The 4,897-nt window shown below is 41.7% G+C and overlaps 1 protein-coding gene and 1 long non-coding RNA gene across 2 annotated transcripts in view; both read right to left on the reverse strand.

The window, feature by feature from the left end:
• The window catches only part of ACVR1C (activin A receptor type IC), a 41,560-nt gene that overhangs the window by 18,357 nt on the left and 18,306 nt on the right, over nucleotides 1-4,897 (reverse strand). The window lies entirely within an intron of this gene.
• Nucleotides 4,443-4,813, reverse strand: LOC107183693. The gene is made up of 2 exons (XR_001514489.1): nucleotides 4,676-4,813; nucleotides 4,443-4,520 (listed from the first exon to the last, which is right to left on the reverse strand). It is a non-coding gene; the product is annotated as an uncharacterized LOC107183693 (long non-coding RNA).

Raw genomic sequence — 4,897 nt, forward strand, 5'->3', positions numbered from 1 at the left:
AAGCTCCCAACCGCTCCTTTTTTTCTTTTTTTTTCTTTTTTATTCTGGGTCAGCTTTAGCTCTGAGGACTCGGCTGCTGAAAACAGGTTTCTGGCCTTTGTTTACCTTCTGTATTTGATACCATGTTGCAGTCCGGCTGGCTGAAGCTCCACTGAGTAAAGCAGGTTTCTGGGGTATTTTTAGCTTCTTTATTCGCAACATAGTTGCTTAGAGTTGCAGCTGAGAGGCAGGCAAGTCAGGCAGGGAACGTTGGAGTCCTCCATCACTGAAGCAAGCAAGCCTCATGTTAGTTTCAAGCTGCCTGGCTGCCGCTGCCATCTTGGCTGGCAGTTAATTTGCATATTGCCCTGATTAGCCAATGGGAAGGGTAGCGGTCATACGCTAATTACCATGTTTCTCTTTTATTAGATAGGATAGTGCAGAGATTAATAGCACAAATAAGAAAAACCTGGCTTCACATTTCAGCTGTGCCACATGGTAACCATGGGCAAGTTATTGAACTTCTCTAAGCTTTGGCTTCCTTGTCTGAAAAACAGGAGGTAATGGTATCCCTCATCTCATAGGGATACTATGAGAATTAGCAAGCATGTTAAGCTCTTAGCACAGTATCTAGCATATTACACACTCAGTAATAGTTAGTCCTTAATATTATGGCTTAGGTCAAATTACTCAGAGCCAATAATAATGATGCTGCTTATGAAGAGGTATGTCCTAATGATTTGGTTAAATGCTTTTGCTTTGTTAAATAAAATCGCACAGTAAATTCTATCCATTTAAGTAAGTGTACCTGGCTATTCAAACTGTGCACAGGGAAAAGACTGAAAAAGGAAATATACTAAATGCTACTTCTATTTAGTGGCATCAAAGGGAACTGTGATAGGCTTCTTTCTAATATTGTACATTTTCTTAATTTCTACAGTGGGTATATGACTCTTATAATTAGAGGAAAACAGATAAAGAGTTTACAGTAGAATTTAATCTAGAGAGTCATGTGCAGTTGTTGTCACTGTGCTCAATAGTGGGAAACCCTCAGAGCAACAACTGCGCAAGCTCCGGGGGACTCGCCTCTGCTCCTGAGATGAGCCAAGGTGTATTCACATGTTCTCATCCTCATGAGAACCACCCACTATGGCTAAATAAGCACAGACTGTAAGTTTGCTATTATGGGTCTCAACAATTAGTCAAAAAGCCCCACAGCCATAAAGTTCTTCTTAGATCATCTGGTTCCCCTTATTCATTTTAGGAAAGAGAAAATGGGGGGCCGCAGTAATCACAAAGTGGCCCAGGAATTAGCTGTTAGTGGGGAGGCCGATTTACAACTAAAACACTGGTCTTCAGTCCAGATTCTTGCTTTCTCACCATTTAGTGGATAAGATGCATTTCTCCCCTGCTGGGAAGATTGCTAGCAGCAAACTATATGGGCTATTTTTGTAGGCTACAGACAGTTTTACCACCTGACCACACACAGTAAAAGTTGTACTAACAATTATTAAGCCAAATCTCAACCTCAATCTCTCTCCTCCCTTCCCCGACATGCACACACATACTCACAAAAACATCACCACCAACAGTCGTTACCAACAACAATGCAACGATATTTGGTTAGAGAACTAGATAAGCCAATGCTTTCAAATTGAAAATTGATCAAGCACCCAATCAGTGCCACACACCAGGGACAAAGTAAGACATGACCTAAGGTACTCAGTGCAGCAATTAAGTTGAGACTGTAAAACTCAAGGAAAGTTCCCTCGGTATCATTCAAAGCAACCCCCCAAGATAATCTAATTCTTGGGTTGTCCACTTAGAGATTTCGTTTGAAGATACATGGATGTTGCTTCTCCTCCTGGTTCATTTTATTCTTTTTCATGGGGGTTGCAGGGGCGGATGCCTGTCTGATGGGACATGGCACCTTCATGTCACCGTCAGTCAGAAGTACTCTATCCTGAGAGCAGAGCAGCAGCCTATCCAGTCTCTTAGAAGCCACTGAGACACTGTCCACTCTCAGAGGCAGCCCAGGAGCACGGCAGTCCATGCTCCCCTCTCGCGGGCATTATATCTCTTTGAAATTGGTCCCTGACCAGGTCAAGGATAAGCTTCACAATTTTTGTTTCTCAGCACTTGACAAAGTTGCCTCTCGTTTAAGGTCACCGGCCAATTAAGAGAAGGAGAACCACCGATCCCCTCTGCGGGGGGGGGGGCGGGGGGGGGGGAGCTTTTGTGGCAGAAGTCTTGCTGCAGACAAACCAGCTCTGCTTATGAAAGGCAGTGCTGCCCTCACTTACTTTAGCCAGTGGTCACTGCCAAGGACGTATATGCAGCTGGCCTAGGGGAACATGCCTAAAGCTCTTTCGAATTGTGCATTACAAAAGTCATCCCTGCACAGGTACATTTACAGCTTTCTTTTTAGGATAACCGAAAGAGGAAAGAGTCCAGCAGTCAATAAATCCAGACTCGGGTTTAAAGACGCACAGAAGGAGAAAAAAAAACTGAACGTTAATTTTTCACTGTATGTCCTGGCTCATGACTACTTTGTTAAATTAAATATACAGTCTCCAGTTATAAAATCTCTAGAACGTTTATTTGAAAGAAAAATCCTTGGTCATATTAAACATATTCAGAGTTGCTCCAAAATACACATTTCAACCTAACACGGGTGAACTGAAATGTCTGGGTGGTAATTAAGTAGACGGTTATTTAATCACTTGAACCTCATGAAGAAATTATTTAAGGTTCCAAGGAACTTGGCACAAATCAGAGCTCTCTGTGCACATATTCTGTGCCTACATTGTTGCCAGCGCTCCAAATATTAGGGCACAATTGGCCCCAAAATGTAATAAGGAAGAAAAAAGTAGTGAACTGAACAAGTTTTACTTTTAAAGAAAGAATACCATCTTTCTAGCCAATAACTTGATTTGGATTTCAGTTTTATAAACTTTGTCGTTTGGAGACACGTTGCCAATGCTCCTCCCCTGGACATACGCCACCTAATCTGTGCAGGGAGGGTGTAAACGTTGAGATGTTGGTCAGTGAGAGAGCAGGCAATCTTGTCCCAGAAACAGCCAACTACCTGGGTTCCCTGGGTGACACGATCAGGCCTCTCTTTTCTGGACTCTGTGGTAAGTCCATAGCTATATCATATTACATATGATGCTCATATAGATGCCAGTGCCTCTCTCTTGTTTACCCCTGTTAACTGTGCCTGTCTGTGTGCTCCTTGAAATATGTTTGGGGTCATCATCCTTGATGATCCTTCCAAAGCAAGGGGAGATGCAGGGGTGTCTGACATGGCTCACCTTGCCTCACCCTAGTTCACATTTCAGCAACACCGCATGCTGACAGGATTTCTGGACATGTACATGAGAGCAGGGAGCCTGCTGCCCCTTCGGGAGTTTGTGATCACAGGGGAAGCCTCACCCTAGTCCACATTTCGGCAACACCGCATGCTGGCAGGATTTCTGGACGTGTACATGAGAGCAGGGAGCCTTGCTGCCCCTTCGGGAGTTTGTGATCACAGGGGAAATTCTGCTCTATCACCAGAAACCCACAAAGCCCTCAGATGCTTTGTGCTCCAAGAAAGGCTCGTTTAGGCCAGAACACAGCCCTGTACTTGAGTTGTGTCAGCAGGTCCTGGAGTTCCATTAAAGAGGAAGAGAATTATCATACAACCTCAGCAGCAAAAGCCAGCACACCAATGCTCTGCTCTTCCCTTTCATCTTTCGTTTCTGTGCTTTAAGAACATAGTCTTGATTTTAATTTCAGGTCAGCTCCCTGGGAACTTCCCCCACACGTCCCAGGGGTACCTACAGATTTGGAAGACCTTCATAACCACAAGCGAAAGGTGCTCTGAGTACATTACTTTGCATAACTGAGTTCTCTTGCTCAGAACTCAGCTCCTTAGACACAGTAACTCCTTTGTGCACATGAACCATTACCAGGAGAGCAACAATTTTTCTTCCTCATCATAATGGAGAGGGGAGAGCAGAGAGACTCTTTCATGCTTCAGGAATTCTGAAGGACTGCCAGAATGAGAATCTGAATACCTAAAGGCTCAAAAGCCAACGGAAAAGACTTAATTCTTTAGGCCATGATGGTTTTTTCTCTTCTTCTAATCCTAAAATAAACTTCTATGTCAAAACTTAGCATGTACCAGATCAAGCATTTGAAATGACAGAATTCATATTGGGGTCCTTTTTTGTTAAAAATTGTTTTTACTGGTTTCTTTACTTTTTAACCCTCACCCAAGGATATGTTTTTATTTATTTTAGAGAGAGAAGAGGAAGAGAGAGAAACATTTATTGGTTGCCTCCCATACACACCCCAGCTGAGGATCAAACCTACAACTTTCTGGTGTACTAGTATAGGACAATGCTCCAACTAACTGAGCCACCTGCCAGGGCTAAGAAAAATTTTTTTAAAATTTCTTTAAGTATTCGCATCCTAACCTTGATTGTTTCTTCAGATACTTGGTTCTGTAATGCTTTCAAAGCTTCATCTTTCTTCATATTTTCCTTTTCCATTTCCTGAAAACAGATTGATAAGCAAAAATATAAGTATGGTTATAAATATTTTAGCATTACTAACGTGCTGTTTAACAACTGATAAAGGTATGTTACAGAAACATAAACTTAAAATACTACTCAGCTTTTAAAAAGCATTTTTATAAAGATGGTTTTACCCTTTTGCTTTCTGTCAACAGTCTGTCTAGTGATTCAAGATGATGCTGTTTGCATATTATGTCTTGCTGCAACATGGACATAGTCTTTTCTTGCTCTTTAAATTGCTGGTCTTTTTTCTCTAGTTGAGATTCAAGCTTAACAGAAAAATAAGATTTATTAATTTTCATGTCAAATTTTGTAAAATTTTAAAACATTTAAATATATAAAAAGAAATATAATTC

Source organism: Myotis davidii, unplaced genomic scaffold, assembly GCF_000327345.1.
Source record: "Myotis davidii unplaced genomic scaffold, ASM32734v1 scaffold433, whole genome shotgun sequence".
NCBI lineage: Eukaryota > Metazoa > Chordata > Mammalia > Chiroptera > Vespertilionidae > Myotis > Myotis davidii.